Source organism: Typopeltis vanoorti, chromosome 20 (genome assembly GCF_054136105.1).
Source record: "Typopeltis vanoorti isolate ZY-2024b chromosome 20, IOZ_Tvanoo_1.0, whole genome shotgun sequence".
Lineage (NCBI taxonomy): Eukaryota > Metazoa > Arthropoda > Arachnida > Uropygi > Thelyphonidae > Typopeltis > Typopeltis vanoorti.
Window position 1 is genome coordinate 47,515,454 of NC_143568.1, and position 21,000 is coordinate 47,536,453.

General features: G+C 36.1%; 1 protein-coding gene across 8 annotated transcripts in view; it reads left to right on the forward strand.

Moving 5' to 3' along the window:
• Positions 1 to 21,000, forward strand: part of LOC150095411 (spermatogenesis-associated protein 6) — a 523,112-nt gene that overhangs the window by 431,260 nt on the left and 70,852 nt on the right. The window lies entirely within an intron of this gene.

Sequence of the window (21,000 nt, forward strand, 5' to 3'; positions counted from 1 at the left end):
TGGAAATGCTTCACAGGGAATTAAATTGTCACACCTCATAAAGAAATGTTGAGCAGCTGTTGCTCAAGATCCTGTGGATCTCACAAAAACTCCATGCCAGGAAATTAAGAGGTTTTACAAAGGTTGAGAAAAGAGTAACCAAGATCATTCAGGTATTTGAAATGTAAAATATCAGGATAAATTGAGAAAATGCCATCTAGAAGAGATTTTTCATTGAGTTCATAAAGGATCAAAGCTAGCTAGCTAGATAACTGGGAGGAGACCACCGTGATAGCCTTTTATGGAATACAGAGAACTGATCAAGGCCTCTGACTTAATATCCAGTTCTCATCTTCGAATGGTGCATCCCCTTAGTAAATATCTATCTGTACAGCTGTCTGAAGCAAAAGTGTTCTCTGTGTCCCTTGAAATCGATAAAATTGAGTATCATGCAGTTATAAAATTCTTTGTAAAAGAAGGTTTAACGCTAAAAGAAATTCATTTGAAGTTCATAAAAGTTTATGGGCATTCTTCTCCTTTGTTTTCAACAATTACGAAATGGGCTGCCGAGTTTAAATGTGGCCGTACCAGCCTTGAAGATGATCCATGTGAAGGACATCCCAAAAGTGTAACAACACCAGAAATCATTGATCAAGTGCATGATATGGTATTGGATGACCAGCAAATCAAAGTGCATGAAATTGCTGAGATTATAGGCATTTCAAAAGAATGTGTAGGATATATTTTGCATGAAGAATTGCAAATGAAAAAGTTTTGCACAAGATGGGTGTCACGCTTGCTCACAGCAGATCAAAAACGCACTCGCATGAAAATCTCTGAACAGTGCTTGAAGCATTTTAATGAAAATAAAATAGATTTTTTGCATTGATTTATTACTATGGATGAGACTTTGATTCACTATTATACACCAGAATCCAAACAGCAGTCAAAACAGTGGACAGAAGCCGGTCGTTCATCGCCAAAGAAGACAAAGTCAGTTCTATCAGTAGGAAAGGTCATGACATTGGTGTTTTGGGATGCGAAAGGCATTTTGTTTATTAATTAACTTGAAAAGGATAAAACGATAACTGGGGAATATTATTCTGATCTTTTAACAAGACTAGACGAAAAAATTTGTGAGAAAAGAGCCGGTTTGCAGAAGAAGAAACTCATCTTTCATCAGGACAGTGCACCTGCCCACAAAGTTGTTTTGGCAGTGGGAAAAATTAAGGGATCTGCACTATAAATTGTTGCAACATCCACCCTATTTCCCCATATTTGGCTGCCTCTGACTTCTATCTCTTCCCAAAACTAAAACTCTTCCTCGCTGATCAGCGTTTATCTTCGAATCAAGAGGTTTATCTTCAAATGATTGCAGCTGTAGAGGGGTATTTTGCAGATCTTACTGAGAACCACTACAAGGACGGGATAATGGCACTGGAGCATCGCTGGAATAAATGTATTAATCTTAACCCTCCTACCAGCCGAGGTGGATGAAATAGCCACACAACCCCAGATTTTTTTATGGATCAAAACTTCATCGACATTCTATCTTTTATCAAGAATTTTAGAATAACAGATTAACTGTGGTGGAGGGACTTTTGAGTCAGTTGTCTTTACATGTACTGCGGTACTTGGAATTTGCTTTACTGTACTAGATTATTTTTTTACTTATTTTTGCTGCACAATTCATTGTGTCTCTTTCCAAAAATAAAAGTTTCACACCTGCCAAAATAAATAATCAATCCTGAAATGGCTACAGATCAGCCTTTGCAATGAATATATTTTGGTAATAGTAATTATAATTTATTTATATTTTGGTAATTATAAAGCAGGTGATTATAATAGTCTTAGACGTCAACTTCGGGAACTTTCATGGAGGGAGGAATTGGAAGGCCGGGATATCATTAGTACATGGGAAATTGTGAAAGAATATTTGTTAGCAGCAATGGCAAGTTGTATACCACGAGTGAAAAAGAGGACACAATTTGGAGTAAAGTGGATGACAAACAATATTAAACAGGAATTGCATGCGAAAAAGAAGCTATGGAAGAGATATAAGGAGATAGGTGAAGAGAAGATGCATGAAGAATATAAGACACAGCCCAGAAGAGTGACTAGTGTGGTAAGGAAAGCGAAACTGGAATATGAGAGGAGATTCGCCCTAAGATCCAAAGAAAATCCTAGGGAATTTTTTACCTATGTAGCTAGTAAGAGGAGAAATGACTGTGAATAATATTATGGGATAAAAATGGGAATAGAGTGACTGATGCAGAGGACATAGTGGAATTGTTCAATGAACATTTTATTGGGGTATTTCATCCTAGAGGAGTCAGTTTTAATGCTAGAGGGATAGGGCAGGTTCGAGGTTTAGAGGTACAGGAGGAGAGTGTGTTTCAGATACTGAGTACTCTAGATGTTAGTAAAGCTTTGGGACTGGATGATATTTCACCATGGGTTTTGAGAGAATGTGCTAGGGAACTGACAGCGCCTTTAATCTGGCTTTTCAATGAAAGTCTGGCTATGAGAAGAGTGCCCAGGGAATGGAAGGAAGGTAAGATAGTGCCAATGCATAAGGGTGGTAACAGACTGGAAGTGTCTAATTATAGGCCAGTTTGTGTGTCATCAGTAGTTGTTAAGATCTTGGAGAAAGTAGTGAGGGACCGTATACAGCACTGGGCAGATGAGGGTAATGTTATCTGTGAGAGTCAACATAGATTTGTGAAGGGGCGCTCTTGTTTTAGCAATATGCTAGCCTTTTATAATAAAGTTACAAGAACATTATATGAGGGAAAGGCATAGACTGCAATTTTCTTAGACTTAGCAAAGGCATTTGACAGGGTGCCACATGATAAGCTGATATTTAAGTTGCAGCACATGGGTCTGGATGTCAGATTGGTCAACTGGATTCAGGATTGGCTGTCTGGTAGGTATCAGAGAGTTGTGTATGGTGGAGTAGTTTCAAGAAGGCAGAGGGTTACAAGTGGGGTCCCACAGGGCTCAGTACTAGGACCTATATTGTTTAACCTTTATATCAGTGACATTGCCAATGGATTGCAAGGGGATATTCAGTTGTTTGTGGATGATGCGAAGCTGGGAAGGATTATTAGTAATAGTGCAGATGTGGTAGCCCTGCAAGAGGATTTGAATAAACTAGATAGATGAGCAAATGAATGTGGGTATCAGTTTAATGCAGCAAAATGTAAGCTCTTGTCTCCCCTACATCCTCCAGTATAACAGGAGTTATACTGGAGGATGTAGGGGAGACAAGAGATCTGGGGTTGATGATTGATAGAAACCTGAAATTTAGGTGACATATTGCAAAGGTGGTGAAGGTAACACAGAGGATTGCTGCAATTATGGGAAGGACACTGACCTGCAGAGATAAAAGAGTTATCATTCCGTTGTATAAGTCTCTGATCAGATCACACTTAGACTATTGTTCTCAAATTTGGTCCCCAGGATTTGAAGGGGATTAATTAACTGAGGAAAGGGTACAGATACAGATGACAAAGATGGTTTCAGGACTGTACAATGTTAGTTATGAGGATCGGCTGAGGGAATGTGGACTGCAGAGTTTGGTGGATAGAAGAAGGAGAGGTGATATGATTGAGACTTTTAAACTGTTGAGAGGTGGTTACAGGGTTGACACTGGGGAGTTCTTTCGCTTGGTTGAACAGCGGGAAGGAGTGATGACAAGAGGCCATCCCTGGAAGTTATGAAAGGAAACTGTGAGCAAGAGGGTGAGGAGTGGTTTCTTTGCGTGGAGGGTGGTTGAACCGTGGAATGCATTGCCTGATGGAGTGGTGAGAGCGAGAACGGTCAATGAGTTTGAGGAGTGGTATGATAGACTTTGTGTTTCTTTGGGGGGGGGGGACCTCCTCTCGATGAGTCGTGATAGACTTTGTGTTTCTTAGGAAGGACTGCCCACGATGAGTCTTTTGACTCCATGGAGGCCTGAATAATAATAATAATAATAATAATAATAATAATAATAATAATTTCTTTTCTCCTGTGGGAGAAAAACAGTAAAATGTCACTCGTATAATTATAGCATATTTTCTATTGGCAAAAATGGTAAGAAAATAATCATTTGCACTTTCATTTCAAAACGCAAAGAAAGAACATTGCTAATTCACCCAATGAAAAAGAAAATACTACATATTTTTCTTCTGTTATCATCTGGTTTTTTCTTGTAGTAGAAGAAGAAATTACTGCACAAATTTCTTTTGTCAATACAAGAGTGCAAAAATCTGTAAATAGATTACATTATAGCTGGTAGAGAATTCATGCCAGAAAAAATATTTATGTTAGAGTTCTAACATCAACAGATATAATGCCATTTTCTTCTAGTTTAGATATGTGACATTATTGAAGTAGTTAAACTTTTGCTATTATTTTACACTAAACTGCATGAGCATGTTGCTGAAGTGATATATGTTTGTAACAATTGCCTGCAGATTGAATATGTCTAACCCCCAACCTCGACCAAAATATAAATGATTATGTAACAGATATGTGCCTTTTCTCTTAAAAAATTCAAATCTTTTTTCAAGATAATTGTATCAAATTATTTTGAATTTTTCGATAATAAAAGTGAAACTGATCACTATAAATAAAGAAATCATTTTTGGCATAAATACTGCATCAGCCTGTAAAAGAAATGTCAGTTTTTCTGTGTTAGGAAGTATGATCAACTGAAAACGAAACAAGACATTCTTGCTTGAGGCAATTTAGTGCTACTTCTGGGAAACTTTCTCTCTCTCTCTCTCTCTCTTGTGTTTCTCAAAAGAGTAATCCCTGACTTTTAGCTTTTCCTCCAGCTAAGAGGATTATTGTCCAGCATTTCTATGACGTATTTCAGAAATAGCAACCAGCAGCAATAGAAGTAGTAATATTTAGAATTTTTTTTTTTTTAAAAAGAAAGAAACAAAAATAACACAACTGAATTTTCTTTTGTGTGGTATACCGTTTTACATATTGACAATATAGCATAGTATTTGTAAATCTTAGAATAATTTCAGCAAACTGCTGACCAGCTGATTTCAGATGCAAAGAAAGAGTACAGAATTAGAAGTTTCCAATATACATCAATATTATTGTTTATTTCTTTTGTCAAAACAGTAAACTGAAATAAGAGATTTTGAATACTGTCCAAGTGTGGTCTGATCAGAGACTTATACAACGGAATGATAACCCTCTTATCTCTGCAGTCAGTGTCCTTCCTATAATTGCAGCAATCCTCTGTGTTACCTTCACCACCTTTGCAATATGTCTCCTAAACTTCAGGTTTCTATTAATCATCAACCCCAGATCTCTTCTCTCCCCTACTTCCTCCAGTATAACTCCTACCATAGAGTAAACAGCGTCCCATCGATGTTTCTCAAACCTCAAGACGTTACATTTTGCTGCATTAAACCGACACCCCCCCCCATTCATTTGCTCATCTATCTAGCTTATTCAAATCCTCTTGCAGGGCTACCACATCTCCACTATTACTAATAATCCTTCCCAGCTTCACATCATCCACAAACAACTGAATATCCCCTTGCAATCCACTGGCAATGTCATTGATATAAAGGTTAAACAATATAGGTCCTAGTACTGAGCCCTGTGGGACCCCACTTGTAACCCTCTGCCTCCTTGAAACTGCTCCACCATACGCAACTCTCTGATACCTATCAGACAGCCAATCCTGAATCCAGTTGACCATTCTGACATCCAGACCCATGTGCTGCAACTTAAATATCAGCTTATTATGTGGCACCCTGTCAAATGCCTTTGCTAAGTCTAAGAAAATTGCAGTATATACCTTTCCCTCATCTAATGTTCTTGTAACTTTATTATAAAAGGCTAGCATATTGCTAAAACAAGAGCGCCCTTTCACAAATCCATGTTGACTCTCACAGATAACATTACCCTCATCTGCCCAATGCTGTATACGGTCCCTCACTACCTTCTCCAAGATCTTAACAACTACTGATGACACACAAACTGGTCTATAATTAGACACTTTCAGTCTGCTACCGCCCTTATGCAATGGCACTATCTTACCTTCCTTCCATTCCCTGGGCACCTTTGCCGAAGCCAGACTTTCATTGAAAAGCCAGGTTAAAGGCGCTGTAAGTTCTCTAGCACATTCTCTCAAAACTCGTGGTGAAATATCATCCAGTACCGAAGCTTTACTGACATCCAGAGTACTCAGTATTTGAAACACTCTCCTCTCTCAAAACTCTCTCAAAATACTCCAATAAAGTGTTCATTGAACAATTCCACTATGTCCTCTGCATCAGTCACTCTATTCCCATTTTTATTCCACAATATCATTCTTCCACAGTCTAATGCAATAATATTGTTCAATCTGTCGAACTTTATTGCAATGCAAATATTTCTTATCAAACATTGCTGTTTTGTAATAAAAAAATATTCGTGCTACTTTGAAAATTTCTAAACTGTGGCACACACTGCTATGAAAATTTAATAGACAAAGTTTCGGCAAACTGTATTCTTATTTACAAAAAACAATCTTATAATAGACATATTTGAAAAAAAAAGTTGTATTAGGTGAGATTGTGGTACACAGAATGTTTCAAATGTTTTATTTCAAAAGAAATAAAACATCTCAGAGAATGATTTACCCTACTATTCAGAGTTGTTTGGAATACAATTAAGGTATTATATATATATAAATCTCCCATACAAAAAATTTGGAACTTATATCACATCAATGCTGTGTGTATTAGTGTGTTGGCAAGGGGGAAATGTTAACGTTATTATTTATATATTTTAATTATTTTATTTTATTATTTATATTTTCATTTTTTTGGTGAAATAATTTACTTGAAAGATGGAGGGGGGGGGTTGGAAAAATATGAAATTTCACATTTGATGCATGCACATATACATATTTTGTAATAGAGAATATATGCAAAAGTATCGCTTACTTTAAAATTGGAGAAAAATATATAAACTAGCAGAAAATATATAAGTATCAATTTAAATAATAACCGTTTATTTCATTTTGTAAAGACCGATTATACAGGGAAACCAACAAGGTGAAAGTGCAAAAAACAGTAGATTACGATATTTTGAAAAAACTTAGTGATATGATATGACAAAATTAGCACAAAAACATTAAACATTGGTTCTCCAAGGTAACGCAATATTTAAGTAAAGAAAGTATGCAAGGATTTATATTTTGTCCTGGAATTATAAACTGAATAACAAAAAGAGAAAATAAAAATAATTTTTATATTTTTAGCTCCTCTAATACAACTAACAGTCAAGTTTCCCAGCAAAACATGGAACTGCTTTCCTTGTTATAAAGAACTGAGGCTCAGCTTCGCGAGATAATTTAAGTGTTTTCTACGGTGTGAAGGATTATTGCACCTTCTAAAGGACAGAACAGCCAAATTGCACTTCTTATCCATGTTCTTTCAACAGGTGTATTGAATCCAGATTTAGCTGGACGTATATATACGTTCCTGGCTGGTTGGAGGGTTAAGGGAGATTATGTTGACAAATAAAAATAATTTTGAAATTATAAATTCGTTTTTTCATTGTACGGCAAGAACTTTTCAGACCACCCTCGTATACTGAATGAATGAATGAATGATGAAGATGGGCTGACAATTTGGGACTTTGCCAACCAAATTGTATTCTATCTTGGCTTAAACCAAAAATCAGTGATAGTAGAACAAGATATTATTATTATTACGTGACACCTCCAGGGAGTCCAAAGACTCATCAAGGTAGGGCACTCACTCTACAACTCTCCGTCTCCACCAACTTCAGCTAACTGCATCATCTATACCACTGCCATCTACTACCCATCACCACTACTAGTATTTTCACAGACAATCACAAACATTCATGCCCACGGCAGGATTCGAACCCTCAAGGCTGGAGAGCAAATACTCTAACCACTCGGCCAGTCAGGCCGGCAAGATGAAGTGTTAGTCCAGCTGCAGGGTTATCTGGTTAAACAGGGGTCTCACGAGTTTTGACAAGGAACCAATGCAAACAGAGAAAAGTCAGCTACTAGAAAAAACTTAAACTTTATATCAGCAGAATCCAAGAGGCTCCAACAACATAAGAATGATCACTTGAAAAGAAATTGTACTGGAGAAGAATTAGAAAAGTACCTTGTCAACAGAATGGGTGTGTTACAGGATCTATTTGTCTTCTTTGTTACAGAAACAAAGAAGACAAACACACGTGAAGATTCTTCTAAACAACAAATACATGATGCTATATTCATGCAATAATTTTCAGGGAAAGGAAGGAGTAGCTGTAATATTCAGCACTAATGACTTGAATGATGGGCAGTTTCAAGTACCATGGCATAGTAAAAATCAAAATGAAGAATTGAATTGAGCAATGAAACTTATTTGATTGTGGTCCCACAGAAGGTTCTACTAAGAAGGAAGTAGAGGAACTTTTGAGTATTAGATAAGGCAGCTGACATAAAGAGAAAATTTGGTCTTTGCTGGAGTGCCTAAATAACAGGGTAAGAAATTAATCCCAGACATAATGGATACTGTTGGGAAAATTTGTTTTAAAGGACAAAACTAATAATAATAAGTATCTGCTGGATTTCTGTTGAGGACTCGGATTAGTCATCATTAACACCATATTCCACATAAAAATAGCACAAATTCACATGGAGAGAAAATGCAATAAATAAAAGTCTCATTGACTATATTATTTTTGATGGTGATATCTTTATGCTGTATTTAAAATAAGAAGTGATCACCATTTGTTCTGTGCAGGTAAAAATGAATATATTGAAAAGAAAAAGAAAAATGATGTAAGAAAGTTTAATTAAAGAGGGGTAGCTTTTCAAGGTGAACTATAGACTCAAATATTATTGATAAAAAACTGAGAGTTTGAAAATAATAATCAGACTTGGAAACTCACTGGCAGACTAAAGAAAACTTTAATTGATTCAGCCAGTGAGGCAAGTGGTGAAGTTGGCTGCAATGATAGAAATATCTGAAATCCATGGTGGACTTAAGAAGTTAAAGAGGCAGTCCATAAATGTCTCAAAAGTTCCTAGTAAGTAAGTCAACATGCACTCTTAGACACTTCAGAGAAAAATTTAAAAACCCAAAGAGGTGTAAAAAAAATCTAAAGCTAAACAGAAGTCATAGGAAAACTTGGGTGAGAATATAGAAGATAAATAAAATAAATTAAAGATGCCACCGAATTATATTCTTGGTTTCATCCTTTATCCAAGTGTAAGTAAACAATGTTTGCACGTGAAGTATCTTCACGACTGGGCTACTTGTATATAGAGGCTAATGACTTCAGATAAAGGAGGAAAGAGTACTGTAAAAGGAATCAGAGATAATTAAGATGAACATAAAAACATGAAGATAAAGATATCTTAGTTGTTTGAAAATTCAACCTACATTGAAATTGAAAATTCTTCCTACATAATTACTTTGAAAGATTGTTAATTATTATTATTATTAATATTACGTAACACTTCCAAGGACTCATCACAGGAATACCTACATTTTAACGGATTTAATTAATTCAGTTGTTTTCTTTTTGTTGCATTGCGTGGGGTCGCAGGAATACAATCAGGAATACCTATCAGTACTTGGTAGAAAAAGTCACTGTAAACCTGAAATGTGGAAAAGTAGTTGGAGTAGATGATATTTGAGCATTTCAACCAGAAATGCTCAAATAAGATTTAGAGAGGCTGCAATACATAATTCAGGAAGCTTGGTCCTTTTATGTACTTTTGGCAGGCCATAAATTCTGGGTGTGTGGGCATACTGAGGTATTAGTTTTTTAATTGTTTCTTCCGGCCACGTGTTAATGGATTTAATTAATTCAGTTGTTTTCTTTTTTTTGTGTTGCGTGGGGTTGTAATTTACCATTTGGTAGGGGTGTGGTCCAATACCAAATGTTTCATTTTTTCTATGTAGGTTGTCCAATCTAAAACACAGTCGCATTCCCTTTATCTGCCAAAAGTACACAAAACAGACAAACCACTATGTCTGAATGTGGAAGGAATTGACAGCCCGAATTACCACTTAGCCAAAAATCTAACGGCCACACTCAAGGAATTGGTAGGTCATTCCCCTTCCTACATAAAAAATACACATTTCATAAAAAAAATTAAAAACATTACACTCAACAACCAAGATCTATTAGTCAGATTTGACATAACTTCCCTTTTCACTAATGTCCCAATCAATGATACTATCTTGCTCTTACAGAACATATTTCCACACGACACCATGGCCCTCTTTGCCCACGTACTCCGCTCCAGGTATTTCGTGTGGCAAAACAATTTTTACCTTCAAAAAGAGGGTACAGCCATGGGCTCATCACTCCCCCCCCCCCCCCAATAGCTAACTTTTATATGGAAGACTTTGAGCAACGAGCTCTAGAGTCGGCGTGCCTAAAGCCCAAAATTTGGCTCAGATACGTCGACGATATTTTCGCCATTTGGCCCCACAGCCGCGAAGAATCAAATACATTCCTTAGTCACCTGAACAAACAACACAAACGCATCCAATTCATCATTGAAATAGAAAAAACTAACTCTCTTCCGTTCCTAGACACATTCGTCACACATCTTCCCTCAGGCTGTCTCTCCTTCTCGGTCTACCGCAAACCTACACACACAGGCCATTACTTACACAAAACTTCTTATCTCCACACCCAACACAAAAACTAGGGGTCATAAGCATCCTTAAACACAGAGCTCAAACTATCTGTTCAAATGAACAGGCTCTTAACCAGGAATACGAGATCATCAACCATACCTTTATAAAAAATGGATACAGTAAGAAAACCATCCACAAGATCCTCCACAGAGATACCACTAAAAACAAAAAAGATTTTGAGAATGCTATTGCTATACCATATATTAGAGGCATTTCCAATAAAAATAGACAGAACACTACACAAATACAACATCAAAACCACCTTTAAATCCCTGACTAAATTAAGTCACCTACTCAGTTCTTCCAGGGATCCTCTGCCACACCTAGCCCACCCAGGGATTTACAAAATACAATTCACATGTAACATACCATACATAGGGGAAACAGGGCGAACCATCCAATCAGGAAGGATGAACACAAACGACATATTAAATACCTCCATTTTGGAAAAACTGGTCTTTCTGACCATGCACTCCAAACATACCACAGAATTGATTTGAAAGGTTCCAAGTCCCTACATCACACCTAAACCTGGTTCAAGAGGAAATTCAAAGAGGCATGTGAAATGCTCAAACATAATCCAAATCTGAATAAAAATGATGGTCTAACCATTCCAAGAATGTGGAGGACCCATCTGCAACCTTCATAGCAACCACAAAGAAAAATCTCAATACAAGAAGACTTGGTGAATTGGTTTTTTTTTTTTTTGGAACATTCAATAGAAACCTCAACTGTACAAATCCATAAGAAAATCTTAGTATAACAATATGAACTGTTTAATTCCAGAAGAATCTCAGTACGTGAGGACTTTAGTACACTTTATTGTAGTTTTAATTTTATTTTATTTAATATATTTTTTTTTATTTTATATATATATATATATTTTATCACTAGAGGTCAGGCTAAGAAAAAGATTAGTTAACAACGTAGATTTAATTTACCTTTAGAGACAGCAACTTAATACCCAACTACATTAAACTAAAGAAGAAGTTTACATCAGCTAAAGTGTAAAAAGATACATCAGCTCCGTATCTATGCCTGGCTAGAAAAAGCTTTGTTAAAGGAACAGATCCACGAGGCACGAAAAAACTTAGCATCTACCCAAGCCAGAGTGTTACAACTAAAATGTGAGTTATCCAGTTACGTTAATCCAGAAATTTGGGATATATTGGACAGGATCACAGACGACTCGGCCAAGCGCCTATTACTCAAAAACAAGAAAAATTAATAACGAAGTTTCAGGCATTAAAATAACAGGAAAGCACAAGACAATTACGATGCCATAACAAAAGGAGCAGCCAATCCAAACTGACAACACAAAGAGCAGGCAATCACCCACAAACGAAGTTAGGAGCAACCAACTACCATCGAACCACGGCCTGGTTATCAACCAACAAATTAAGCAGCAACCTAAACAAAGCAGAAAAACTGGCCCTCAAATCCCTAAAAAATAACCAGGACATTATTATCACAAAAGCAGGTAAAGGGAATGCCACTGTTGTTTTAGATCGGGCAACCTACATAGAAAAAATGAACCATTTGGTATTGGACCACAACACCTACCAAATGGTAAATTACAACCCCGCACAATGCAACAAAAAGAAAACAACTGAATTAATTAAATCCGTTAACATGTGGCCGGAAGAAACGATTAAAAAACTAATACCTCAGTATGCCGCGGACCCAGAATTTATGGCCTGCCAGAAGTACACAAAACGGACACACCAATACGTTCGATTGTGGAAGAAATCAACAGCCCGGACTGCCACTTAGCCAAAAACCTAGCGGCCACACTCCTTGAGTGTGGCCGCTAGGTTTTTGGAAGGAGGAAGGAGAATACCCTCTCCTTCCTTTTAAGTATTCTTGAGAATACTATTATGTAGGAAGGACCCTCTCCTTCCTACATAAAAAATACACAACATTTTATAAACAAAATTAAAAACATTACACTCAGGGCCGGCCATCTCGGGGGTGCGATGGGTGCAATGCACCCGGACCCCACGATCGAATGGGCACAGTCAGTACACATTTGCGGAAATTTTTTTTTTTTTTCTTCTAATTTTGCTTATAACTAATGTGATTTCATCGACAGGATTTTAGGGCCCCAGGTAATAATAATATCTCTGTGTTTCTCTATTATATCAGGGTTTTTGCTTAACCCTTTTGATGCATTTATGCAGTGTATAAAAATTAACAAATTTTTTTTCGTTTTTACCCTAAAATGCCTGATTCATCATTAGTTTTTTCCTAATCTGTTACACATTTATATCATTTGGCTTGTTATCGAAACTGTTGAAAAAATAACTAGTTGGAGGCATTTGAATGTATGAATGAGTATAATATGCTCAAGCCAATAAGGACAACAAATCAGAATGGGATAATTAATATAAGGCATCAAGGTAAGGATGGGGCTAATGGGGGTCTTGAATTCATATACACTAATGCTAGAAGTATTAGGAACAAGAAGGAAGACTTTTTGGCCATGGTTGGCACTTCCAGACCACAGGTTATTGGCATTAGTGAATCATGGCTAACTGTAGATGATATAGCTAATGGGATTGAATGTGATGGGTATAGTGTGTTCAGGAATGACAGGGAGAATAAAATGGGGGGAGGAGTATTGTTGATGATAGCTGATGAGCTGCAGCCAAGGAGAATAGAAGTTGAATTGCAGGATAGAGAAAAGAGCACATTTGAGGCCATTTGGTGTGAGATTGTGGCTAGCAGAACAAAATATACAATTGGGTGCTGCTATAGACCAGGTGATGGAAAAGATGGTGGAGACAGTATGCAATAGACTACTCCTTCCACTCATTTCTTCTATTTGCACAAGCAAATAGAAGAAATGAGTGGAAGGAGGGTAATTATTATGGGAGATTTCAACTATGGTCGTATTGATTGGAGTGAGGAGAGGACACACGGGAGGAAGGAATTTGATTTTATGCGGTTATTAAGGGATAACTATCTGCGACAGCATGTAATGGAAAATACTAGGGGTCAGAGAGTGCTTGACCTAGTAATTACATCTGAGGATTTGGCTGTAACAAATATGATCACATTGCCACCAATTGGTGAGAGTGATCATAGGGTCTTGACTTGGGAGGTGGCTAAAGGTGTGGAATTTGCAATTAAGACAGGGTACATGTAGAAATTCGGGCTGGAAAGTATGACAAGCTTAGGAGTTTAATTGGTTCGGTGCCATGGCATGTACAACTGTAAGGACTAGAAGTTGATAGTGCATGGGAGGCAGCTAAGAAGTGTTTGCATGAAGCAATGGCTGACTGTATACCTAGAGTCCGAATAATAAATCAAGTAGGAATTAAATGGATGAATAACACCATTATGCAAAAAAAGAAACAACTATGGAGGGAATTTAAGGAGAAAGGTGACCGGCAGGCACATGAACGGTATAAAGCGCAGGCCAGAGGGGTAACGAGTGTGGTAAGAAAAGCAAAAAAGGATTACGAAAGAACATTGGCCATGCAGGCTAAAGAGAAACCTAAACAGTTTTTTCAATATGTTGCAAGTAAAAGGAAAAATGTATATGGCAGAATGATTTTAAAGAATGCCGATGGTAGGGAGGTAACTGAATCAGTTGATATAGTTGAGTTACTGAGTGAGCACTTTGCAAGAATATATCATCCAGGTGGTGACGTTGCAGAAATGAATGAACCAGTAGATTATATGGGAATTGTGGTGAATGAAGTGGAGGTGAGTAGTCTATTGCATAACCTCAATGTCAATACATCTGTGGGATTGGATGGTATACCAGCTTGTGTCGTACGAGAAGCGGCTAAAGAATTGTCAGTACCCTTGACCATTTTGTTTAATTTGAGTCTCGGGTCTGGGTTAGTCCCGATGGGGTGGAAAGAAGGGAAAATAGTTCCACTGCATAAAGGTGGTTCCAAGACTGCTGTTGTAAATTACCGACTGATTAGCATTTCAGGAATCGTCAAGGTCTTAGAGAAATTAGTCAAGAAAAGAATACAGGATTGGATAGATGAAAATGGGATATTGTATGGGGAACAACATGGTTTTGTGAAGGGTAGATCATGCCTCAGTAACTTGCTCACGTTTTATAACACAGTGACGGCTGAACTGGATAAGGGTAATGGGTTTACAGTGATTCTACTGGACCTTGCCAAGTCCTTTGACTGGATACCATATGGAACTCTAATTAGTAAACTGGAGCAGATGGGGATGGTGAGATGGATAGGAGGGTGGTTGATGGAGAGATACCAGAGAGTGGTTTATTCAGGAGTTGAGTCTGAAAGACGGCTTGTGACTAGTGGTGTGCCGCAGGGCTCTGTTCTTGGACCACTACTTTTCAATTTGTTCATCAGTGATATAGGAAAGGATCTGAGAGGAAGTGTTCACTTGTTTGCTGATGATGCAAAGTTGGGTAGAGCAATTATGAGTGCACAGGATGTCAAAATTTTACAGGATGATTTGGATAGTTTGGAGGACTGGGCTAGGAAAAATGGATGTCAATTTAATGTGGCAAAGTGTAAGGTTATGCATTTTGGGGTGAAAAGAATAGCAGCAGTATATCACATTGGTGGAAGTGCACTCCAGGAGATTGATAAGGCCAGGGATTTGGGAGTGTTGGTGGATAGGGAATTGAAGTTTAGGGGGCAAATTGCAAAAGTAGCTAAATCAGCTCATCAAATCACTTGGCTTCTGAAAAATACTTTAACATGCAGAGACAAACAAGTTATTGTTCCTCTGTATCGAGCCTTGATAAGACCCCATCTGGACTACTGTGCCTAGTTATAGGCACCTGGGTTTTTTCGTCATGGGGCAGAAGTTGAGAGGATCCAGAGACGAGTGACCAAGATGATAACAGGTCTGTGGAATGAACCTCATGAGAATAGGTTGAAGATCTGTGGGTTGCAAAAATTGGTCGATAGGCGGAAAAGGGGTGATATGATTGAGACATTCAAATTACTGAAGGGTTACTATAAGATTAATCCAGAAGATATTTTTGAAAATGGGACTGGTGGTGGGAGGACTTGGGGCCATGCATGGAAGCTGGGCAACAATGTGGTTAACAAGGGTGTTAGAGCTAGGTTTTTTACTTGGAGAGTGGTGAATGAGTGGAATAAGCTGCCAGAGTCTGTGGTGGGTGCTATGACCATGAATGAGTTCAAGGCAAGGTATGATAGATATTGTGTGAATGTTGAATAGTTGTTCTTGACATGATGTTAGGGCCTCGATGAGTCTATCTATTCCTTGGAGTTGCCCAGAATAATAATAATAATAATAATTTATTATATTCTTTATATATGGTTAGTCTAGAGCAGGGGTTCCCAACCCTATGCCCGCGGGCAACATGGCACCCGTCGACCAATTTGTGTGTGCCCGCCGCTGTTCAAACTTGTGCCGTATAGTTTGAAATAATCACGCAACAATTCATGGCATGCTATATGACGCATACGTTAATGACACATGACGAGTATTAAACTCATACAATGTAAAGTAGATGCGCATTCGAAGTTGTTCATTCCAGTTTAAGAACTGGAATATCATCATATTTTCTTAATTATGAAGCACTGGCCAATGAAATGGAATGCCAAAGATCACACTAACTTACATATATATATTTACATTTTTATATAATATAAACTTTTAAGTAATAAAACATATGATTATAATGTAAACTTTGTATGTATTCATTTAACAAATGAATTCAAAAAATTTGCTTGAAAAAATAGATTGCCCTTCGCCCTACCGGTATTTTAGAATGTGCTCTAGGAAACAAAAAGGTTGGGAACCCCTGGTCTAGAGCATAGGTTCCCAAAGTGGGCGTTGAAGCCTTCTTGGGGGGGGGGGGGGCTATAGTGGGATCAGGCGGTCCAGGGATCTGTGGCTCTTTATAGAAGAAATTAATAATATATATTTAAAAATTAATTATTTTCGTGATTTTGCGATTAGATAATCATTTAAAATTTAAATATTGAATTTTAATTCATCTTATGCCCGTCTTACATGATCAATATTTTTTATCAATTTTCTAATCCTTTGAATTACCATGTCAGATAGAAATAGATGTCAATTTTCTGTGTCAATGAGAAAATTGAACGTGTGATACAGGATATTTTAACTTCTATGCTTTATATACTTAAAAAATTTATTCATATTTTGCTATTGTAAAAATTGATCGTGCCATACAGGCTTTAGTCTATCCACGGCAGATGAATCTTAACTTGTAGTATGTCAGTCAACAATTACGTAGGTAATTCACTCAATTCAGCATGTTTTGACAGGAATATAGGTGCTTGCAGTGACTTGTTCAAAGCACGAGTATGATGGTATCGCAAACAAGTCAATGCATGCAAGTCGATTCGGGCTAGATTTCAAATCTATAAATACCAGTGGTTTAAGAATAAGTTTCATTATTTTTTGTGTGCTTTGCCAACAATCATCAGTCGAAAGTGTGATAGATAAGTGGAGTCATACAAAGTGTAAATTAAATCTTTTATTTTGTGAATATTTTTGCAAATTTTATTACTTCATTATGTCTGAATATAAGAAGAAATGTCAACAGTACAGTATTGAGTATTTGAAATATGGTTTTATTCAAACTGTTATAATGGAGGGGGGGGGTTACAAAATTTATGTTTTGCAAAGTGGGCGGTGGCCCGAAAAAGTTTGGCAACCTATGGTCTAGAGCATGGGTGGACAACCCTTAACATGCCTGCCAAACGTGGCATGCCAATGACTTTTTCCGGCATGCAACCCAGGGCTCATCTTAAAAAATAATTAAATAAAAAAATACATTTCAAACATCTTCATTGACATATTTTAACTTAATATAGTACAATTTTATTAAGTACAGCTATACCAAATAAAAATGCAATAATTAATTAAACTCTACCAACTGTTTCATAATAATAAGAAAATTAGAAACAAACATTCTATTTCCAAGCCATCGATATATCTCCGCAATATACTGATGTACTAGTTTTGTCCAGTTCAGTTGTTGCATTATTCTTCAGGCATCCAGACGTGTCGTGACTCCCTTACCATCATTTGATATATCTTTTCATGTTTCATAAAGAACGTATATGTTTTCTAAAGTGTATTTGGATTTTATTAAATTGTAAGTCATTAAAATATGGATTGGAAGTATTTATTGTCAATTAATATGTTTAACTTATTAGATATAAAAGCAAATTTCCTTTACATTGATTTTCGGAAACTAAAGTGTTCAGTTTTTTTCGTAAAATCCCCACATATATTGAAAATGCTATTTCTAGAGAGCAGTTCCTTGTGTGCATCCTGCCCAAATAGTAGCATCTGCTTTCCCATTATTTAAAGCAAAAATTAGCAGTAATTTATAAGACTTGAGATACTTAATGAACAATCCTTCACTAATGACTAACGAACAGACAGCCATGGTACTAGGCCAGTAAAGATATGTGCATATGATTGCTGTAGTATTAACAAAAGATCGCGCAAGTCAAAGATAAATGTCAGCAGACAATTTTTGAATTGAAATGCTAATTCTCTTCAACCAAATTCAGTATCTGAAAGTGCCATAACAATATTCGCTATATATTTCTAGCTTTAACACGTTTACGAATTATAACACTTTCTGTTGATTTTTATTGTTGCTCTGCATTTGAGCAACAATAAAAATAAGGACAGACTCCCACACATCTAGTTTTTAGTGTTTGCCAGTGCAGCATATGGTTTTGCTTGCAGCTAAATAGCATAGTTTTTGTGGGAAGGGAGATGCGTTTCATTAGTTAGTGTCTTTTTTATCCCAGCTGTATCTAATTGCACTATTTGTTGAGAAATATATTACACAGACTGCAAATGTTTGTACCTTATTCAGTGATACAATAAAACGACCTGCTTTTACTTGCGTCTGCAGACATATTGGCTAGTATGGAGGGCACGTGGTTTGCCATGGGAAGTGAGTCACTATTGCCATGAGGTGAATGTGATTGAACTTTTTTTTTTCCTGTGCAAGGTTATGCGAAACTTTTCGATTTCTTTTTTTAGCAAAGTAAAATCAGGGGTGCGAGTTGTACGCGAGGACCAGTTATATTCCAGTAAATACGGTAAGTTATTTTTAAAGCTATGTGAAATGTATTATCAATATTCAGGATTATGAAGTGTTGTCTGCACGTGATTAGATCTCAACTATGTTAATTTCAACTCAGTTAATAGTGATAGATAAGGGTCAAACTGAAGTAAACAAACAAAACACACATTCCTTGAGTGTTTCTAAAATTCTGTAATATTGTAAAAAGTATGTACATATTTAACTTTTTGTTAATTCATGGGATAAAAATATTTAATATTATTTACATATTCGACAAGCAAAGCCTAACCCATAATGTACATGCCAAGAAAGTATCCCTCTGGGTGTCAAAAAAGGAAATCAGCAGAAAAGAAAAAAGAAGAAAAGCAAAATCTCAAATAGTCACAAGTAGATTTGTTTTCATGGCTACAAAATAAATTTGACAACGAAATTGCTATGACTTCAGTAGTTGCGATTCAAACTTCAACTGAAGAAGCAAACTCCAAACAAGCTACACAACTTTTCAACGAAAATGTAGAAACTGCGTGATTCATCGAAAAAGACTCATCTGATTATACAAACGTTTTTGGATACAGCAAATAACGATGGTGATCAAGTGAATATAAATGATCCAGGTTTGTGGCCAAATATTATAACTGATAAATTTAGATTATTTTGCATTAAAACCAGACCTAAACAACATCATCAAAACGCATTCGGTAAGCATGTTGAAGGTAGATCATTTTCTACATCGTACTATTTAAAAAAAAAATGCCAAATGGTGAAACTCAGCTTCGCAACTGGTTAGTTTACTCAAAAGCTCAAGACTCGGTATTTTGCTTTTGTTGTGTATTATTTTCCAAAAGAAGAAGAAAAGATCAATCAACACTTAAACCATTATGTAATACTCAATGGGAAGCCAAAATAGATGCGGTCAAAGCAGTGTATACACAGTTTGAACAAACTTATAATGCCTTAGAAGAATTTATTGGTGCAATTAACAATAACACAGCAGTATTTGAAGCTAAAAGTCTACTAGATTCATTACAAGAAATGCCATTTATTTTAAGCTTATCGATGTGGTTTACAATATTGTCAAAAATTAATAGTATCAACAAACTATTTCAAGCAAAAACAATTGTTCTTGACTCTGCTTTTAATTTAGTGAATAAAATTAAAAATGAAATCCAAAATTTAAGATCAAAATTTAACACATTTTTAGACAACGCTTAAATGATAGCACGAAACTTGAATATTTCCGAAGACTTCCCTGAAAAAAGAATTCGAAAAAAAAAAAAGATTATTTTCCGAACTAGCAGAAGATGAAGTTTTACTAAACCCGGTAGAGGAATTTAGATGTCACTTTTTCAACATTGTGATTGATACTATTATTGTACAAATAGATGACAGATTTAAAAATATATCCAATGTTATTTCTTATTTTAAATTAATCACTGATATGAAAACATTAGAAAACAATGAACTAGAAAACCGCTCAAGGGATTTTGTAAAATATTATAGTAAAGATGTAAATGAAGACTTAATCCAGGAAATTAATTTGTTACGAGAATTGATCTTGGACCAAAAAAAATTTAAATAACGCGCAAGACATATTGAAATATATATTAAATAATAGTTATAATGAACTATTTCCAAATGTGCTAACTGTATTGAAAATTTTCTTTACGTTACCAGTTACTATAGCAAGTGCAGAGTGTTCTTTTAGCAAATTTAAATTGATAAAGAATTATCTTAGGTCAAGTATGTGCGAAGAATGCTTAAATGCACTTGCTATATTAAGCATCGAAAAGGAAATTGCCAAAAATTGTAATTTTTCAGAAATGATTAATGACATAGCAAAAAAAAAAAAAATCATATATTTAAATAAATACATATTAAGCAATATACCTGTTAGTAAAACTAGGCCCCTAAATAGTAAACCTATTTTTTTTTTATGTGCTTAAATTAATTTTTTTTATTACTTTAAACAATAATTAATTGTAAATAGTTTTTGTGCGCTAGTTGGTGAGCCTGGTTACTTTTGTTTGTGTTAAATATTTATTTATTTTAATTATTTAATACTTTTGTTTTGTGTTCGGTAAACATTATGCTAACCTGTTATATTTCGAATGTGTTTTTTTTGTTTTCCTGTGCCAAAATAATTTGCAGGTAAGAGGTTTTAAATTACGTTGATTTCGAATCCTTTAATTTTTACCTTTGAAAAATATTTTAGGGCCCCAAAAGGTTTCTTGCACCCAGGTGCCTTTATAGAGAAGGCCGGCCCTGATTACACTCAATGACCAA